The sequence below is a fragment of the Meles meles genome, chromosome 15 (genome assembly GCF_922984935.1).
Source record: "Meles meles chromosome 15, mMelMel3.1 paternal haplotype, whole genome shotgun sequence".
NCBI classification, from domain to species: Eukaryota; Metazoa; Chordata; class Mammalia; order Carnivora; family Mustelidae; genus Meles; species Meles meles.
The window spans coordinates 30,185,121-30,206,647 of record NC_060080.1 but is presented as its reverse complement, the minus strand read 5'-3'; the positions used below and the strand labels follow the sequence as shown (position 1 = coordinate 30,206,647).

General features: G+C 39.4%; 2 protein-coding genes across 6 annotated transcripts in view; one reads left to right on the top strand and one right to left on the bottom strand.

The window, feature by feature from the left end:
• Positions 1–17,045, bottom strand: part of QPCT (glutaminyl-peptide cyclotransferase) — a 41,380-nt gene extending 24,335 nt beyond the window's left edge. The window contains exons 1-6 of one of the 3 annotated variants that reach the window (XM_045979949.1): positions 16,850–17,045; positions 16,540–16,617; positions 15,825–15,910; positions 696–807; positions 486–584; positions 7–110 (exon numbers count right to left, since the gene is read on the bottom strand). The gene's annotated coding sequence lies outside the window, so the exon portion shown is untranslated. Of the gene's footprint in view, positions 1–6; positions 585–695; positions 808–946; positions 967–15,824; positions 15,911–16,539; positions 16,618–16,849 lie in introns of those variants that run through there. The other 2 variants (XM_045979947.1, XM_045979948.1) reach the window with 2 other exon arrangements.
• Positions 17,046–17,187: 142 nt separating this feature from the next.
• PRKD3 (protein kinase D3) overlaps positions 17,188–21,527 on the top strand; it is a 79,883-nt gene continuing 75,543 nt past the window's right edge. The window contains exon 1 of one of the 3 annotated variants that reach the window (XM_045979509.1): positions 17,188–17,303. The gene's annotated coding sequence lies outside the window, so the exon portion shown is untranslated. Of the gene's footprint in view, positions 17,304–17,638; positions 17,791–21,527 lie in introns of those variants that run through there. The other 2 variants (XM_045979510.1, XM_045979508.1) reach the window with 2 other exon arrangements.

Below are 21,527 nucleotides of genomic sequence, written 5' to 3'. Positions count from 1 at the left end.
AATTACCTCTTTTTCTTCCAGACAGTGAAGATCAGGGCGTGGTCTGCCAGAGTCATCTCCTAGTAACATATGGATCCCAGAAAAATCAGAGCAAGGACACGCCAACAGACCTGTTTCCCAGAGATCCAAGGTCTGAAGGTAATGGAGTTGGCCAGAAGACACTCCCACTCTGTCTCCCAAACTCTTAAGAGTGAGTTTCAAACAAGGGGCAGGCCTGGGAATCCACTGTTCTGCCCTCCTCTGGAGCCACAGGGAAAGACAGGATGGAAGTACCTACTTTCCTGTTTATGTTCAAAATTACTAATGCTTTTCATGTCTGAGAGTTCTGAGTGACAATTAAATCTTCAGGCTTAAAGTTAAATTCTTTATTCCCTTCAGGGACAGTTCTTCTAATAATCAGACCACTTCAGAACTTTCTATTAATATAATACTTAGAACAAAACCACTGCCACATCTCCCAGTATGTTTCCTCTCTTGTTACTTACGCCAACCTTGAAGTAGTGAATTTCCTGAGTGGCGGGGGAAGAAACCACCTAATTGTTTTTCTTACCCTGTTACCTTTTTATCTTTCCACAATAGGATTCCTGTAAGAAAGCGAAGGTAGGAATAGCAAACCAAACCGATATGAAACAAATGTTAAAGGTAATATCACTCAAATCGAAATAACAAAGAAACACTGGAGTTAAAGTGTTAACCTGTAATTTTAGGATGCTTTTTCACCACCTCCCATTCTCCAGTTTTCTTCAATTTCGGTTACAGTTTAGTCAACAGATGCTGCTGTAGTTTGGAAGCGACAGGAAGCTGATTCTGAAACAAGAGTTTAGCATTCAGGGTGTGTCTTAGGAGTGCCCTTGGGACAAACCCCTGAGGCCGGGAGAGGGAGGAAAGGGACTGGGCAGAGGGGAAAGTTAGGGGGGAGGGAGTGGGTCCCCCTCCACAGCCTCACCCAATCCTGTGGGGCGCCCTGGAGCTGAAAGCCCTGTCGGGAGCTGTCACATGGTGAGCCAAAATGTCTAGGGCTTTTTAGCCCCACCTCAGTGGGCTGACTTCCTGCAAGCAGCTCTCTGCTGCCAAAGGAGCTGACAGCTAGAGGCTGTCCGCCTGCCTGCCAAAAGCACTCCCCCAGCTGGAGCAGAGTCCCTCCCTGAAGGGGCATCTGAGCGGTACCTCTCTGCACCCACCACAGATGCATGCATGTAAGTGAAACTGATTTTAGTGAGTAAACTGTTTTTTTTTAATTTGTTTATTTTCAGCATAACAGTGTTCATTGTTTTTGCACCACACCCAGTGCTCCATGCAGTACATGCCCTCCCTATTACCCACCACCTGGTTCCTCAACCTCCCACCCCCCCAGTAAACTGGTTTTTACACGGGAGCCCTTCTGACAACTCTCCATAAAATTATAAATCCGACATAAGCCTCTGTGTATCCCTACTACTTCTTTATTCGGGTCTCTTCTTGCCCCTGAAACACTAAATAAATATCCTTCTTCCCTTTTCCTTTACTCATTCCACTTTTCTCCCTTCTTTCGTCCTGGAAATTGTCAGAAATCCCTTAGATCTGCTATTTTTTCCCTCCTGCTGCAACTTGTCCCTTCTTCACACTCTTCCCATGGAAGATAAGCCCTGACTATAAGATGTAACTGAAGAATTGCAGGCCCATTTCTCATCATGGGAAAAAAAGATCAGTTGTGTATGCAGTGACAGCACTAATCACGAGAGGAGTAGTGACTGTATAGATTCTATACTGTGATACATATTAAGGACCCAACTGCTATAAAAGATCATCTCCATGTAGTTGCCATGGAAGGAGTTTCACACAGCTAGTCCCACCGTTAGACTAATGCAGTCATAACCAGAAAGTTTTGTTAAAACAGTAGTTCTCGGGGCACCTGGGTGGCTCAGTCCGTTAAGAGTCTGCCTTCTGCTCAGGTCATGATCCCAGGGTCCTGGATTAGAGCCCTGTGTTGGGCTCCCTGCTCAGTGGGGAGCCTACTTCTCCCTCTCATCTGTCCCTCTCCCCTGCTTGTGCTCTCTCTCTGTCTCTCTCTCAAATAGATAAAATCTTAAAAAACACAAAAAACAGAAAAACAGTAGTTCTCAAAATGTGACCCATGGATCCCTGGGGTTTCTCTAAGACTCTTTTGAATGTCTGCAAGGTTGAATCATTATTTATAATGATACTAAAGCAAAATTAGCTTATTTTGCTGCATTAACTTTACACTGATGATGCAAAACTGCTGGTACCTTAGCACTTACTAAGACAGGACATAAAACTGTACTATTAAAAAAAAAAACCTGTTTACCTAGAAGTCATTATATTATTCACTGATACGCAATAAAAAAAAAGGAAAAGGAAAAGAACAGACAAATAAAACAAAAGAGTCAATCTCACTTAAGAATATCACAATGAGTGCTCTCTTCGGCAGCACATATACTAAAAAAAGAATATCACAATGAAGCAATACAAATTGTGGTTATTATTCAATCTCAAACCTTGCTCGAGTATGTGTCTGGTTTTTAACAGCTTTATTAAGATATAATTAAAATACACTAAACCGTACAAATTTAAAGTATATAACCTGATGAGTTTTAACATATGTTTACACCTCTAAAATGATCGCCACCATCAAGAAAATGAACATGTCCATATTTTACCCATGGGTTATTTAAATTGTTATTTTGTTTCCAAATAGCTGAGGATTTCTCTGATTCTTTTTGTTACTGATTTCAGATTTAATTCTGTCCATAATCAGGGAAGAGATTTGGCATGGATGAATCCTTTAAAATTTTTTGAGAATTTGTTTATAGCCCAGAATATCATCTATCTTAGTAAATGTCACTTCTGCACATTAAAAAAAAATGTATTTTGCTGTCATTGGGTAGAATGCTCTATAAACATCAACTCGGTAAGGTAGTTGATAATGTTCTCCAAATCTTCCAGTTAATAACTGGTTTTCTGTCTATACAGTCTATTGATTACTGAAGGAATGAGGCTGAAATCTCTGACTATAATTGTGGATTTGCCTAATTCTTATAGTTCTATTAATTTTTATGTCATGTATTTCTAAGCTTTTTTTTTTGAGGGCATAAATATTTAGGACTGCAAAATCCTTTTGACAAATTGACCCTTTTATCATTACAAAACAACCCTTTTTATACTTGATAATATTCTTTGCTCTGAAATTTACTTTTTTCTAATATTAATGTAACCACTCCAACTTTCTTTTGATTAGTGTTAGCATGGTATATCTTTCCCACTCCTTTTACTTTTGAACTATTTTCTTATTTACATATAAATTGGGTTTCTTGTAAGCAGCATATAGTGAGGACTTTTTTTTTTTAATCCAATTAGGCAATCTCTGGCTTTTAAATGGAGTGTTTAGATTATTTATATTTAATGTGATTATCAACATGGTCAGATTTAAGTGTACCACTCTATTTTTTTTTCTATTTGTTCCATCTCTTCTTTGGTCATCTTTTACTACTTTTTCTGATTTATCTTGAATTAGCTTATTATTTTTATTATTTTATTTTATCTCCTTTATTAGCTTGTCAGGTATACTGTTTTATTTTTAGTAGCTGCTTTAGGACTTATAATATATAGCTTTAATATATTACTGTCTACCATTAAGAAATATTATGTCACTTAATGTATAGTACATGAATCTTACGGGGCACCTGAGTGGGTCAGTCAGTTAAGCATCTGACTCTTGATTTCAGCTCAGGTCATTATCTCAGAGTTGTGGGATTGAGCCTTGTTGGGCTCCTTACTCAGCAGGGTTTGCTTCTCTCCCTCTCCTTCTCCCCACCCCAACATAAATAAGTAAAATCTTTAAAAAAACAATCTTACAATAGCATACTTCTATTTCCCTTTTTAGTCTTTGTGATATTTTACTTATATATTTTTATATATCTTTTACTTGCTATTATCGTCACATTAATCACTTTTCATAGAAATTGTTAAAATAAGGTTTTTAAAAGTCTTTTTCATTTACCCGTATATTTACCATTTCTGATACTCTTCCTTCCTTTTTTATAGATACATATGTCCGTCTGGTATCATTCTGGCCAGAAGACATCTTTTAACATTTCTTGTAGCACAGGTATGGTAGCAATTTTTGTATGCTAAAAAACATTTATTTTCCCTTCATTTTTTTGAAAGATATTTTCACTGAGTATAGAATTCTATGTTGACAGCTTTTTCCTTTCAGTACTTTTATTTATTTATTTATTTATTTATTTGAGACAGAGAGAGAGAGAAAGCGGGCATGTGAGCAAGCACGTGCAGGATGGGTCGGGGGGCAAAGGAGAGAGTGAAGCAGGCTCCCTGTTGACTCCGGGCTCAATCCGATTGAGTCACCCAGATGCCCCTCATTCAGTACTTTAAAGATATTTCTCCAATGTCTTCTTGCTTGCTTTGTTTCTGATGAGAAATCGACTGTCATCCTAATTTTTTTTCCTCTGCATGTAATGCGATTCAATCTGTCTTAAGATTTTCTCCTTATCACAATTCTCAAGCAATTTGATTGTGACATGTCTTGGTGGAATTTTGTTCTCATGCTTGGGGTTCACAGAGTGTCTTGGACCAATGGGTTTTAAGTTTTCATCAAATTTGGGAAATATTTAGCTAGTACATCTTCAAGTATTTTTATCTGCCTTCCCCCATTGGGGGCTCCACTTACACACATATTAAGTTGTTAGGGGTTTTTCCCACAGTTCACCAGTGCTCTGACATTTTTTTTCTGTTTTGTTTTGTTTTGTTTTTTTCCTTGTCTATTTTTTTTTAAAGATTTTATTTATTTATTTGACAGAGAGAGATACAAGTAGGCAGAGAGGCAGGCAGAGAGAGTGAGAGGGAAACAGGCTCCCCGCCGAGCAGAGAGCCCGATGCGAGACTCGATCCCAGGACCCTGAGATCATGACCCGAGCCGAAGGCAGCGGCCCAAACCATTGAGCCACCCAGGCTCCCTCCTTGTCTATTTTATTGTATCTATAGTTTCCATTTCTATGTCTTCAAGTTCACTAATTTTTCTTATGGTGCCTAATCTGTTATTGATTGCATCCAGTTACTTTTCATCCCAGACATTGCTGTTTTCCTTCTCCAGAGGTTTAATTTAGATTTTCTTTACACTATCCTTAATATGTTCAATCTTTCCTTTACCTTCTTAAACATACAGAATATAGTTATGACAACTGTTTTTAATATCTCTATCTGCTAATTTATCATCTGTGTCATTTCTATTAATTGATTTTTTTCCACTTCATGATGGTTGTATGTTGCTAATCTTTGCTACCCTGGTAATTTTTTATTAGATATCAGATGTTGCAAATTTTACTTTTTTGGGTGCTGGGCATATTTGTTTTCATTTAAAGATTCTTAATCTTTGAAACACAGTTGAGGTGAAAATAGTTTGACCCTTTGGAGGCTTGCTTTTAATTTAGTTAGGCTGCAGCAGAGCAGTTTATAATCCAGGTATAATTTGACCCAGCCGAAACAATACTTTCTGGGCATTTATTTTTGCCCTTTGCTTCTTGTATATTGAGGTTTTTCCACTGTTTTTTTTTCTTTTTTTAAAATTTTATTTATTTATTTGGGAGAGAGAAAGAGAGAGAGAGTACAGAGGGAGAATGAGAAGGAGAAGCAGACTCCCCACTGAGCAGGGAGCCCAATGCAGGGCTTGATCCCTGGACCCCAGGATCATCACCTTAGCTGAAGGCAGACTCTTAAACGACTGAGCCACCCAGGCACTTCTCCACTTTGACTAGTAGAAACACAAAAGATTCCTGACCCTATCTGTCCCCTGGGGCTTGTTATGCCTGGTCCTTAGCTTTTTCTTCCACCTTGGTGAATTTTCTCAACTGCACATTTTGTTACATACTCAGATGAAGACTTACGGAGAAATCTAAAATGATCTCTCTTTCCTCCACTCTGTCCTGCAAATTCCAGCCACCCTCCCACGTTCTCAACTCTGTTCTTTCATTTCACAGAGACCACCTGACTTCGCTGGGATTCTTCTATGTCCCCTGCATCATGCAAACTCCTCAAGTTGGCAAGTGGGGAAGTGTCTAGCTCATGTCACTTACTTCCCTTTTGCCATCCCTCTTTCGTGATACTTGTTTCCCAATATTTGAACGTAGATGTTTGATTTTTTTTTCAAGATGGGATGACAAATATAGTCTCTTACTCCATCTTGACTAGAAGCAGAAGTTGACAGCATGAATTTTTTTATACTCTGCATGACAAAACTGGAGGAACATGGGCATCTGGGTGGCTCAGTTGGATGGACAGGTATCTGGCCTTGAGCTCAGGTCATGATCCCAGGATGCTGAGATGGAGTCCCACATTGGGAGTGGGGAAGACAGGGAGGAGTGTGCTTCTCCGTCCCACTCAGCCCCGCCCCACTGCTCCTGCACTCTCTCTCTCTCGTTCTTGTTCTCTCTCAAATAAATAAAGTCTTTTAAAAAAAAAAATGAGAGGTATGGGCGCTTGGGTGGCTCAGTGGGTTATGCCTCTGCCTTTGGCTCAGGTCATGATCCCAGGGTCCTGGGATGGAGCCCCGCATCAGGCTCTCTGCTCAGCGGAGAGCCTGCTTCCCCCCACTCACCCCCGACCTGCCTCTCTGCCTACTTGTGATCTCTCTCTGTCAAATACATAAATAAAATCTTTAAAAAAAAATGGGAGGTACACATAAAGTACTCATGCTTCATACTGAAGGACAGTTGTCTCAAGGAGAAGTGCTTGGACAATTGTTTGAGATATATAGTGAACAATCTGCTTTTTTTCATAAGATTCTAATTTACTGATAGAATAATAAGTAACTGATAATGTATGATTATTCAGAGTTGGATATTTGGCAGAAATTTGTTAGAGAATGAATAAAGTATGCCTATGCCTTCAAGGAAACTAACTGGCAGTGTTTATCACCAATAATAAAACTAGATCTTTCAGGTAAAAATTGGAATTTGGGGAAACTTGTATAAGCTACCATAAGCCTGACAATTTCCTTACATGTAACAACTTTTCTGACAAGTCAGTTATTTTAACAAATGCAATTTTTTAGTAATATATAATAAAATATTCAACACTTAGAGTATCTGTGTAACTCAGTGAACCAATATTTTCCAAATAACCAGTGCCCAAATCACAGAGAAAAGATCCATTCAAAGTGTAAAAGAGACCAATGGAGTTTAATGTAATGAAGCAAAAAATTTTATTTATATGGTGTCAGATTCTGCATTGCAACTAACTTTTATGACATTACCATTTATCATGTTTTGATTAAATAACAAAGAAAATTATCCACAATTATCTTAAGAGGGTATTAAAATACTTCTTTCTCTTCCTACTACATGTCAACATGAGGCCAAATTTTCTTCATATACTTCAACCAAAATAACATACTTCAGCAGGTTGATTACATAAGCAAATCCAGTTATTTGCTAATAAGTCAGAGATTAAAGAAAATATTTAAATATTGAAAAATGTCAGCCTTTTCACAAAATTATTTTTGTTTTTAGAAACATTTTTTATAAAAAGGTGTTATTTAACATGTAATGTTTCTATCATTTTTAAATAAGCCATATTAAACACTTATAAAATGCCTGTTTTAATTTTCAATACAGTAGACAGTGATAGACACAATTCACACAAACAAAAGCTATTTGTGTTCCTCAGTTATTTTAACAAATGCAATTTTTAAATAATATATAATAAAATGTTCAACATTTGGAGTATCTGTGTAACTCAGTGAACCGATATTTTCCAAATGCTCAGTGCCCAAATCAGAGAGAAAAGATTAGTAAGGTAAAGGAGTCCTGAGACCAAAGCATTTGAGAATGGCTGTGGTTAAATTATTTTACCTTGAAAAAATAATACATTATCCTACAGTTTTAACTACACAGTGAACGATTTTGATATGATTAGTCTGGTGCATGGCCTGGACATCTGATGTTTTTAAAACTTGCCAGGTGATTCTAGCAGGGTAAGAACCATTATATTAATCCCACACTCTGAGAAACACACGAGCAAAAACCATATAATCAGATTAATGATAACATTAATAATCATTTTGTGAAATCCCTGAGGATAATGGTGGGGAAAAAAAAGGAAAGAAAAAAGGATTACTAAAGTGGGTCAGTCCTAGACAAATTATGAAGTAGATAATATTAGATCCAAAACTCTCAGCCTTCCCCTTACTTTTTGCCAGTGTACAAGCCTCACCCTAAAACACCTTGCCCTTTGTTCCTTGAATTGCCACAGAGACTATGAAGATGCCCACATTATATCCCTGCCCAAATCTGTCCACTGCAGTTTTCAATAACGGAATGAAAAATTAAAATGTTTGCTTCCGCAGTACAGAGTCAGACCTTTGCTGTTCCTCAGAAATCTCAGGAATCCAGATTTCCTGTAAATCTTCCCGGCTCCTTTCACCTTATCAGAGGTCAAGTCAAGGTGGCAATAAAAGTTAGGAAAAAAATCTCCTTTCCTCTGGTTTTCTGGCCCTCTCCCTTCCCAGCCCTTTAGAATAACAGTTCACTCTCCTCTAAGAGAAAGGAAGGGGAACATACCCATAAACCCTGATTCCTGCCACCAACACTCATCTTGTTCCCAAGCAAAATTCCTCTTACTCCTTCACAAATTTAACCTCCTTTTAAGTCAGTTTTTCTCTGCAGGGTCTAAAAACCAAAAGCTTCCAAGATCCAAAAAAAAATGCCCCAAAAAAACCAAAAACAAAAAAAACAAAAAACAACCCCCCCCCACTTCCAGTAAGGAATTTTAATCTACTCAAGAAGATGAGGATAGAGAGAATCAAAAGATGAAGAACAGCCCCCCCCAGAAAGTTTATCTCTTTCCTGCTCACAGAACAGATAGTTCTGATCTGTATGATACCAAAATTGACTGTATAGTTTCAATAAACCAATTGTTACAAAGAGTATGTATACATATAGTGTATAGTTTGTGTATTTATAGATTCATTTTGATTTTTTACTTAAAGATGTCTCCTTTTTTTTTTTAATTTAAAGGATGAAGTAGGTGATAATGCAACAATTTCTGGCAATTTTCAATGATAGTATATGAAAGACAAAAAAGCTGTTAACACAAGAACTTGTTTCCATTCAAAGTTACTAATTAAATTTTTTGATTCAAGGTAAAAATATGATCAAAGATGGTGGGTATGTCAATGATATGTTTCTAAAGATCCTCTAATTCTATGTATTAGTATGATGAAAGATATTACTATTATCCTCACTGTTAGTGGTAAGAACACAAAAGCACAGGGATATGGAATAACCTGCCTGGGCACACACAAAGCCAACTCAATGGCAGGCGGTGCATGTCTACTGAAACCTACAGGTTTTGCCAGTTTCCAAGGAGAAAATTTAAGTAGTTATAAAATCTAATTTTTAACATACTGAGGTAGGCTTTTCCTAAATGTAAAACCTGACATGAAATTATTTTATTTCCAAACGTTAAGCAGAATACTCATTTTGTGTTTTTTCTCTCTTTTCATCAGATGTCTAACACCATACCTATTAGAAGGGGAAATGTGTTTTTCTTTAAAAAAAAAAGGGTGGGGGAGAAATACCACAATGTAAACTAATATAATCTAAAGTCAAGGCTAAGGCATTTGGTTGTCTTTTGCTTTGGGGTCGCTTACAGATTTTCCAAGGTATCCTGTTCTATTTATCTTTGTTCTAATGATATGAAATTATGAGGCTATTCTACTGATCATGCTACACAGTCTGTAATCAGAGTTAACTGTAAAAGCTCCCCTTCTCTCAGTTTTGTGATCCTGAAGCAGTATTAATTGCAGTTGTTAATTTGACACTTTCTGACTTTTCATGAAAGGACAATAATTTCAAGAGTAATTTTCAACTCATAAAGAAACAAAACTTGTTTTAAGATTCGGGTTAGGCCCAGCAGTCTCAAATGAGAGAGGAAGGAAGGCTCTAAAATAAATAAATTCCAAAATAAAATGTTAAGAAAGTAAATAAATATGACACAAATATACAGAAAATAGCAACACTCATTTAAAAAAAAGTTGACAATGCCACCATAGCTATTAATAATAAAGATAGAAAGTTGCAACATGATACCATACCCTATATTCTGCCTTAAACCACATATGTTCCTATATATACCTTTGGTTTTGCTTAAATTTAGGTTTAAACTTAGGATGGATTTATGATGTTTGTTTTATTTATATATCTGAAAACATTAGCAAAGTATTTCAAGTGTTTTAGTACTTCTAAAACAGCCCAGATTGAGGTCATAAAAATCCTTTCCAACCCTATGGTTTATATATACAAGGTTGTTCAGACCGTAATAAATTAGATGAGCTAATCCACCTTCAATTTTAATGTTTGAAAAAGCATTTCAGCAGAGCTGTCATTAGCACCAGGCCGAGAGTATACCTGAATTTCCCTTTAAAAGAAGCTTAAATTACTCAGGATACAATTTTAGTAAGACTAATCCCCTTCTGTCCCCAGACAAACTTTGATTTTTTTTTTTTTTCCTGATTCTCACTGCTTTGAGTCACATGCCTATTATGGGCAACACTGAAGTTTGAATTTAGAGATCCATAAGGAAGTGAAAGAGATCGAATAATTGTCTTTCATACTATGTTTGTTTAGTCTTCCAAGAAAATCTTTCCAACAGTCTAGGGTTAAACCTGTATTACAAATTAGGAAGAAACAAAGTTGTAATTTTAGGAAGCAGACGGGGAGGAAATTTTGCAAGCAGAGGAAGTGACCAAAGAAGAAATGTGCATCTTCATTGCAGTCTGAGGCAAAATGGTCCCCTTCTTTCAACTCTACTCTTAGATTAGAGAAAATAAACACCGATCAGAAAACAAGCTCATGGCTCAGACAGGAAATACGTGACATTCAGGACCATGCCCTATACAAGGATACGGGAAAAATTATTATTCGGGACTTTTAGAGGCTGAAAATATGAAGGAAACTGTAATGATGGCTACAGAAGAGCCTTCTTACACAACATCTCTGTGTGCCAGTATTTCCCATGTTTATCTTTATTATATTCTGCAGCAAGTTATATAATACTATTACTTTATAATACACACATCCTTAGCATATACTCTACACGTGTCAAACTTTTGGGTAACATAATCCTTACAAAAGCAGGGACCTGGAAGCATATGAAACTCCCAATAAAATATTGAATGTCTCAGGGCACCTGGATGGCTTAGTGGGTTAAGCCTCTGCCTTCGGCTCAGGTCATGATCCCAGGGTCTTGGGATCGAGCCCCGCATCGGGCTTTCTGCTCAGTGGGGAGCCTGCTTCCTCCTCTCTCTCTCTGCCTGCCTCTCTGCCTACTTGTGATCTCTGCCTGTCAAATAAATAAATAAAAGCTTTAAAAAAATATTGAATGTCTGAAAACAAATATTATTCAGAGTAGTACCTGCCAAAAATCTGAGGAAATATTTGACTTGTCATAGTGCATAATAGCAGAGCCGAATCAATAACAACAGGCAGACAATGATCTTGCTTTGGCACTGCTACCTTCTTTAATTATTGCCCTTCTTCCCTCAGCTTCTATTTTTAACATAATGAATGCCATTACTTCCCAAAGGCTAGTTCCATATTAACACTTGTCCGCGGCTAACCTTAGTCTGTTACAAAATGAGAAAATTAAGAAAACTCTGTTTGTCAACAAGATAATTATATTTGATATTTATTTTTATACCCTTCCTTCATGTTTTTAGTTAATGTAATAGTTGGTGTAGGTTCCTGGGCTAGTGTTGCTCCATTGTTGGTTTTTTTTTTTCATTGTGGTAAAATCTATGGGACATAAATTTGTCCTCTGAGCCAGTTTTAAGAGTACAGTTCAGTGGCATTCATATAGTCACACCATTGGGCAACCGTCCTCACCATCTATCTCCAGAACTCTTGTCATCTGGCAGAACTGAAACTCTGAGTCTGTTAAATCATAATTCTCCATTCTCTCCTCCTTCTAACCCTTCGCAGCCACCATTCTACTTTTGGTCTCCATGAACATGACTGCTCTAAGAGCCTCACATAAGTGGAATCACTAGTTTTTATATTTTTGTGACTGACTTATTTCATTTAGCATGCTGTCCTCAAGGTTCATCCATGTTGTAGCATGTGTTAAACTCCCCTTCCTTTTCAAGAGTAGGACCTCAATAAATGTAATTTCCATTCCTGGTCTTCCTGAAGATAATTTCATCCTTTTGCATCGTTTCAGTCTCCATCCTATGCAAGGACTCCCAAATCTCAGCGGAGCACTGAGCACTAAGACTGGGTAAAGCACTCTGCAAAGAAGATAGGGATGAGTTGTACATGGCCCCTGCTTTCCAGAAGCTTACAGTTTAGTAAGAGAGAGAGTTGTGTGATAAAGCGTTATGTGTGCTATGGAAACAACCTGTCTGGAGCACAAGGAAAGGCATGGTTATTCTCAATCTGCCTGAAATGGGCAGGAGAGGCCGAGTGGACGAGCTTGAGCCTTGGTTACCAGGTAGAAAGGGGGGAGAAAGGTATCATATTAGCAAAAATACAATGGGGAAGCTGTCAACAGTTCCTCACTACTTGAGGTGCTAGGTATGTGAGGAATTGGAGATATCAACAGAAGACAGGAGGGGGCACATTGTGCACCACGCCAAAAAGTTTGCACAGCAAAGGCACTGGCTAAAGCTACTGAAGGATTTCAACCACAAGGAGTCAGATTTTGCATTTTAGAACTATCCCTCTGGTGGCAGGGTAGAGAATGGACTAAAGAGAACATTCAATCAAGCAGGAAAATGTCTTAGAAATCTCTTGGTCATTTCTGTAGATCAGGAAAGTGCTAATGGAGGCCTGAACTAAGACAGTCACAGTGAAAATGAAGAGGCAAACGATACAAGAACTAGGATGGTATGAAATTGATGGCACTTGGTCATTAATTGGATCTGAAACAAGGGAAAAGGAGTCTAGGCTGACCAAGAAGTTTCTGCCTTAGATGGCTAAACTGATGGTAACACTACACACTAAGATTGGAAATATAGGAAGAACCAAAGGTTTCAAGGCAAAGATGAGTTCAGTTAGGGACACTTGAATTTGTGATCTTTCTGTGGAACATTCAAGTGTTTATAGAAAGGGATCAAGCTAGAGGTAGAGATTTGTTAAGTCAGTGTTTGGAGCCAAGTGTAGCAAGCACAGGATGTGTCCTACGAGCAGCTCATCCACACCATTCCCCCCACCTGCCTGCCCAAGTGTTCCAAATCCAAGCAACTGTGAGTCCACTGGAAGACCACTGGGTGTGCTGGCCACCTCCAAGGATCACAGGGAGTGATGCTAATGGACATGGAGTTTCTTTTGGGGGTGATGAAAATATTCTGAAATTAGATAGTCATAATGTTGCATAATTTGTGAATATACTCAAAACCAGTAAACGGTGCACTTTAAAAAGGTGAAATTCATAGTTTGTGAATTACACCTCAATTGTGAAAAATCATGAGGAAAAAAATCCTATGGCTCAGCCTCACCAAACTCTGGTCCACGGCTATGCCCCATGTTTTCATACGTATGTGCTTTTGCTCACAGCAATTGTTTCACCTATAGATCCTATCAAATGCCCTGCACATAGTAGCCTCTCAAAAATGTTTATTGAGGGGCACCTGGGTGGCTCAGTGGGTTAAAGCCTCTGCCTTCGGCTCAGGTCATGATCCCAGAGTCCTGGGATCGAGCCCTGCATCGGGCTCTCTGCTCAGTGGAGAGCCTTCTTCCTCCTCTCTCTGCCTACTTCTCTGTCTGCTCGTGATCTCTGTCTATCAAATAAATAAGATCTCCTAAAAAAAAAAAAAGTTTATTGAGTCTGTACACCACCAACGACTGTAAGGAGAATCTAGGGAAAAAGGCAAGCAAGCCAAATTAACCTCAATTAGCTTTCAGCCACATGTTCCATCATCATATAAGGAACTATGAGAGAGTTTGGAGTCTAGGGTTAGTCAGCATTCTTTCTGGAGATTTGGAAATTTGGGATGTATGATCAGAGTATTAATTATAATAATGTTCAGTATAGTCTGATTACTTTATTAAAAATGAAACCAACAAATATAAGACCATTTAGTGATTTTATCTGGCACGGGAACACCTGAGCTATCAATGTAGATAGTGTCACAGTGATGGCTTCTGGTCAGCCGAGTACCTGTGCAGTCGGACCTTTCTTTGAGGACGTAAAAAAGAATTTCATCCAACAGCCATAGGGATTCCTGGGTTATTTAATCTCTTCACTATTATCTTAAATTTCCCTTCACAGACTCAAGCTTGTTAACTTTTCTTTCTCTGTGTTGCCAGGAGATGTGGCACCGGAAAAAGCTCTTTAATGTGAATAATAGCTAACATTTACCGAGCATTCACTTGTGAATTTTTTTTTGAAGTGTCATCCATGTGTTATGTCATTTTGTTCTTGCACAACTTCCCGGGTAAGGAGTGCTATCATCCAAGGATGATACCGGTGACCTTGGACGTAACTGATGCTGAGACAGAAGCTGACTGAGGTTGCCATACCTCTGGCCACACAGCTGTTCAGAGGCAGAACCATGATGCGTCCTGCAGGGGACTACCTTCAATGCCCACTGCATGTGTGGTCCACTCGGGGCATCTCTTCCTTCTCACAACAATCCTGTGGGAGTACGGAATCATCTTTCCGCATTTCATGGACAAGAACATCAATTCTTAGTTGAGACTGAGCAGCATGAACCTGTGACACAGCAGAGACTAGATTGGATTCTGCCTTCCAAGTCCCATCCCAACCCTTTGCTTCTAACTGGCCCTTCTGGGCAGCTGCAATTTCCAGTCTATGAGTGAGGGAGCCCACTTGCCTAACTCCTTTGCTCTGGCCAGTGTTGGCATGGAATTAATTTTAATACTGGTTTCCTATCCAGGTCCACAGCACCTTTGTTTTCTTTTTCAGTTGGCTTTTCAAAATACACTATAACCAGTCTATAGTATTTCAAAAAAGAGGTTTTTTGTGGTGCATTTTTCATTTATGTTTCAACCTCATGGAAAAAAACCCACAAAAACAAAATAATTTTTTTCAGGAATCAAATTCTATAAATTAAACCCAGCTGAAGTTTTAGAATAATGAGCATTTCTTCTAGTAGGGACCCTAGCAAATCATCTTTTTTTTCCATTTAGGATTCTGAATCAGGTAACTCTGCTCTCTTAAGTCACAAATGTTGACTCATTTTGCTTATAGCAGGTACATGTCTGAATGATTTTGTTGCACGTCATTGAGTACAAGGGAAGCCAGTGAATGTGGGACAAGACTTGCAACTATATTCCCACAAGAGGAAGATTGTAAGCTTCCAATTTTCATAAGCCACCACCAAGACATAAAATCTTTTCCATCATGGTCACTCTGATTATACTTTCTTTCAAGGCTTAAAAATCTCACATGAGAATATGTTTACTTATTAAACCAAATCTTAATCACTGCAATGCTTCTGGAATAGGAATAAAATGTCTTGAGGAAATTGTAGTTCATGTTCAGCAAAAGATTACAGGTACAAAGATAGTCTTATGCTAAAATGTATTGTTGAAAAATTCATTTAAAGTAGAGGAAACAATTTTATTTTGAAAAAGAGAAGCAGAGCAGTGGAAATGGAATGTATATATACATGTATATACATATATATGTATGTGTGTGTGTATATATATATATATATATATATATATATTTTCCCCTCTCATACACACAAATCCTTAAATCTCTGAATAATGAGCTTGATTCGTTTAGAAAAATTACTTCTAGGAAGAGTAACTTCTGTCTCTTTAAGGACCATGAGAGAAAATGGAAGTTACCAGTGAGATGGGACTGGCTGTAAACTGCTCCAATGAGGTCCTGGGAATCTTGCTGAGAGAGAATATTTGGGGCTGGACTAAAACGTCTGTTGGAAAGTGGAAGGAAGAAAAAGGCAAAGTTAGGTAAGAAGGTTCTTTAAAAATAATGTAAACTTGAGTAGATTTACTTTCAATTTTAAAATAAAACAATAGCAGAATAAGACTAAATATAAAATATTAGATCGACAGGATATGGGACATTTGGCAGCTTCCAATTCTTGAAAGTATTTCAGAAATGTCTTTTCTAAACAATAGTTTCAGAGTAGATCCGAGTTACATACAATTTTACTTGCCCCACCTTTAACATAAGTTATTTAAAAATTCTCATTTCTTAAGTTTAAATACAAGAACATCCATCAAGATTGATGACTTAGTATAAACCAGAGGGAGTCATTTAACTTCCTTTTCTTTTCTGTTCTCAGAAGCTGCCTTAGATCCCTGCTGGGGATGGATGGATCGTTGATAAGCAGCCCATCCAGCTTGTCTCAATATGTTTTACTTAAGTATTTTTGAGATAAAACCTTGACAGAAGGAGAACTAGGTCCTTCCTGGGACAGCCACCGTCAGCTGGTCAGGTTTTCTTCTCACATTAAAGTTATAATTTACCACACAATGTCTTTTCCCTCTAGATCCTCATCCTGACACCCACCCCTCCCTGTTCCCCGGGCATTGTTACCCTGTTTCCCTGGACGTGGAAGCCTAGGTTCATGATCCTTGACTGCACTTCACTTTGATGGCAGGGGACACCCGCGAGCTGAATGATGGACAAATAGGAAACAAGAGTTACCACTTCGGTTTACTCTGCTTAGATGAAGGGCTCTGGATGTCACTGCATCGGGGGCAGAATACCTGGAGCTGCGGCGCCAGGCGGCCACCTGGGAGGCAGGCCCGAGGGAGGAGAACATGGGGAGCAGGGAGAAGAGCAATCAGGGTGGAAACTGCTCTATGCTGTGGACCCCTTCCGAGTCCCCCTTTCAAGTTGTTACCTCTTGGTTCCTTGCCACCGTGGCCTCCGTCAGAGCGGACGATGGAAGAGAAAAAGGCAATGATGGGTTCGAGTACCGTATGTAACTGGTTGAAATGCACGGTCGCGCCCCGCTCCCCCGCGCCCACGGAGACACAGGGACGTCCGAGGACGCAGAGCCCTCGCTGTCCCCGCACAGTGCAAAGGCACAGTGGCATCCCCGCGCGGCTGCCACCCGCTCGGGCCCGCCCGGAAACTACAGCTCCCGGCAGGCCCCGCGCCGGCCGCGCGCCCCCGCCCCGCACGCCCCGGCCCCCCGCCCCCGGGCCTCAGGACGGGACGGGGAGGAGGGAGAGAGGAAGGGGCGCCAGTGGCGGGCGGGATCCTGCGAGGCGCGTGAAGCCTCGCTGGCGCCTCGTCTGGGATCCAGAAGCTGGCGGCCGCGGAGTTTCTCACGACCGACGGAGCCCGCCTCTGTAAGTAGTCGCCTCAGGGAGCGCGGATCAGACACCGAAAAAGTTAGCGCCGCCGCGGCCGCCGCTTTGTTCTCGCGGCCCGTCGGGTGAGGCGGCGGCGACCCCTCCCCCACCCGCCCGCACGCGGCGGCGGCGGCGGCGGGACTCGGGCCCCGCGCGGGGCTGGGCGGCGACCGCCGGGGCTGGGCGGGAAGTTGGCGGAGCCCGCGGCGGGCGGAGCGGGCGGGGGGCGCCGCGGCGAGCGGGGGCGCCGGCGCGGCCGCCAGACGGGGCCAAGTTCCGGCGTGGGCGCGGAGGCCAACTTGGGTCCGCGCTCCGCCGGCGACCACCGCGCGCGACCGCTACGGGAGCAGGCTGTTTCGGGGTCCCTCCGGCTGGTCCCGACGCCAGCCCAGCGACAGTGAAGCTGCCGAATTGGGGATGATCCTTTTTTTTGTTTTGTTTTCCTATTCATTTCATCACTTCGTGTTGTAGCCGTCTCAAAGGAGTGAGTACATGGTGCTTAGAGACTGTGTGAGCCCCCACCCCAGTTTCCTGACTGTGCTTAGTTGTGCAAGTTGCAGCCTTGCTCTGAGTTGTTCTCAACCCCGGGAGGTTTTTCTTGAGATGAAACGCTGAGGAGTGCGACTGTTTTCTCTGAGCAGTAACAATAACCACAGACTACTATTGGATATTTTATTTGAAATCATCGCAGCATAGGCCTTGCCGACGGCAGGCACGAATATAAAATCAAGCGACAAGCGTGTGTGAGATCCGCAGACTTCTCCATACACAGATTGATGGCTTGGACATAACTGTCTCTTCAACCACACCCATCCCACAGGAAATAAGATATCGGTGTCATCTTTGATTAGGAAGGATAAGTTACACCCTGAACTACTAGTTGGTACTACACAGCTTTAATGAGCTGTAGCCGCAAATGAAACAAAAACTTTTTAAATGCCTTCATCTGTACCCTAGAAAATGCTATATTGTATTACTCTTACAACTGCTTCTACTTTGTACTTGATGTGGCAGTTCTTTCCTGCATTTTTAGCGACAATGATTTCGCTTAGATCAAGTTTACTTACTAACTTCTAATGGGTCCTCTGATGGGTATGAGGACATCCATAAAGCTCCCTGAGCTAGCTCTAGACTTGGGTTTTATTTTATCGAAAGAACCTTTTCTTCCTCCCCTGTTAGGATCTGAATTGAGAGCAAGCATGAAAATTCAGCCAAGAAGAATTTAGAAGTTTTAGTAAAAATATTTTAAACATGTCACGAAGCTTTCATGTTAGGTTTTGCTTCAGCAGGTAATATAGACGTGGTAGATCTGATCAGATAAGCTTGGAGTGTTTGACAGACCAGTTTCCATACTAAGTTCTATAATTTGGTGGATAGCATTTCACTTTTTAGGATGACTCACATTCAAGATGTTGTCTGTTTCATATCTAGAGACTGATTTTTTAAGGCATCTCAGTAGTGAGTCTTTAAGATACACAAATTTTAGGAGCTTTCAGTTTCAATAGATGACTTCTTTAAAAGAGAAATTTCTCTCAATGGGTTGTTTTTCATTTAACACTGGCATATGGAAAAAACAAGGGCTTTAATAAATCAAGCTTTTGGGCATGAACATTTTTGAATTACATTAGAATTGAAAAAACCAGGGTACCTGGGTGGGTCAGTCAGTTAAGCAACTGCCTTCAGCTCAGGTCATGAGCCCAGGGTCCTGGGATCAAGTCCCACATTGGGCTCCCTGCTCAGCCGGGACCCTGCTTTTCCCTCTCCTGCCACTCCCCCTGTGTGTGCGCTCCAGCTCTCTGTCAAATAAGTAAAATGTTAAAAAAAAAAAAACAACTTTTTTTTTAAAAGAAAACATTTAAATGCACTTTTAAGGGACATTTTCTCATTTTTAAAAAGACTTTCTAAAATTGATGAAAGTACTACCGTATTGAAATTAATTGTTCATTTTTAAAAGAAACTACTTTTGCAGAACTGGCTACATGGGGAAATTATTTGCCAGTACAGATTTTAATTTGGTTTAATAATAATTTTATGGTTTACAATCATCTGTGCTGGTACTACTTTGAGTCTCCGATTATGTAATTTAAATTGAACTTGTATGTGTGCCTCTTTGGAGCCGTAGAAAAATTTGAGATGATACACTTAGGAGACGTTTTAATTTTAATTTTAGTGAAGAAGAAAAGTTTTCTCCACTTGTATGGTTAGTTTACAGTGACATTGTGTGAGAAATTGCTCATTGGCTGTTAGCCAGTCAGATTTCTCAGATACCACTGGGGCAGAGAGAGGCGATGAAGGTCCATCAAGCCCAGCATAGATTCCTACAGCATTGGCCAGATTGGCAGACTGTAATCTTATTATGGGATAAACTTTTCAGTGCCTGAGCAGCAGCAGACATGGTGTGCTCTCTGTACTCTCTCTGAGAGTGGAAAGACCGAGATTCAAATATCACTGATCCAGATGAGCAGAATTTTAGCAGTAAACAATTTAGTTGAATGCTGAGCTCTTAGGAAAAGTATTATATTAACCTAAGGAATAGTTGTATTTTTGAAAATCTATAAGTAGATGCCAGGAATGCTACAGACTATGATTTAAAAAACTCAACCAAGTTATTTGAATTGTTAATACAGTATACAATATAAATATACAATATACAGTATAAAAACAACACTAGGATTATTAAGCCAGGTCAAGCCTGTATCAAGGCAAAACATAGACATTGACTTCTGGACAGTAGTCAGGATTGCACTGAAAAAGGCCATGTGCTTTTTTACATGCTAAAAGAATACGTGTAGGTATCAAGAATGGGGGCGATGGGTGGGAAGGCCCTCCATTCATTAGCATTCCTGACACACAAAACTAAATTGAACCAGGACAACCCATTACTAGAGGAAGTCGTGGTAAATATTATGCTACTCAGAATAAGAAAAACATTTTAACTCTTCACTTTAACCTTTACTGATTTACTGATTACCAGAAAGGACACTGGCTGTACTAAATAATGAGCTTCCTTATGAAGTATTTAAGAACTGGATTTGTTTTGTCTTCTGGAATCCTTTTCCCTCTTCTCTCTTCTTCCCTGACTCCTACTTATCCTTTAGGTCTTTGCTTAAGCACCATTCCTTAAGGTCTCCTCGCGTGAGACCCCAGTTGAAATTAGGTCCTTTAAGTATACTTTGTCATATCGTTTTTCATAATTTGTAGTTACTTTGCTATTTATGTGATGGTATTTGGTTAATGTGTGTGTCCCACATAAACTCCAGTAGCCATGTCTGTTTTGGTTACTGCTGTATAACCACAGTGTCTCTATTAACAGTGTGGCAGATAATAGACACTCAGTAAATGTTGAATGAAAATGCTGCTATTTGAGCTTCTAATTAGAGGCTTTGCTAAATTATGAGATATGTACATGCAGGCGGGAGGTGAGGGAATGGGAGGGAAAGGTGGATCAACTTATGATGTTACCATAAAGTAATGGTAAAGGTAAAATAAAGTTTTGCCTTGTCCGTAATAATAGAGCAGGGTGGGCTCAAGATTCTTTTAATATTTCATCTTTTGATTCCATTCAACAGTGGTGATGGATTATATAAGCTCATTTGAATTGGATATGTGACAGATAACTCCCCAAAAGAATATTTGAGATGTTCCAAATAAACATACCAGAAATGCTTGCCAACTTATAGCTATTAGAAACAAACATATCTAATTAATATACAGTTTATAAATTAGTAATTTTCTTGTGTCGGTTTCCTAATTGAAACATAAAGACAAAATAAAATACAGTTACTAAATTTTTTGATACTCATCTTAATATTTTTCATCCTATATCTTGTTGCATCTTGCAGAGCAAATCAGAGTTCCATAAAATAAAAGGAGAAGACAGATGGGATGAGTGGGCAGAAGCTAATATGACAGCTCATTTAGTTTCTTCTATTTGTTTTCCTGCTGAAACTTTAAAAAATATTTTTATACAAAGTATAACATATAGTTTATTAATAGTTATAAGTAGTTCTGATAAATTGGCCGATTGTATTAGACAGTTACTGTTACTTGGTTAACAATAACGGGTATAATAAAATGAAAATTTAGTGGGAAGACATCCATTGAAAATAAATTATTATTGAACACAGAAGCATCTTGTATTTTGAGGTATTTAACCTGAATACAGTATTATTATTAGGTATTTTACTACCTTTTTATGATCACTAAGTTTTCTTTAAGATT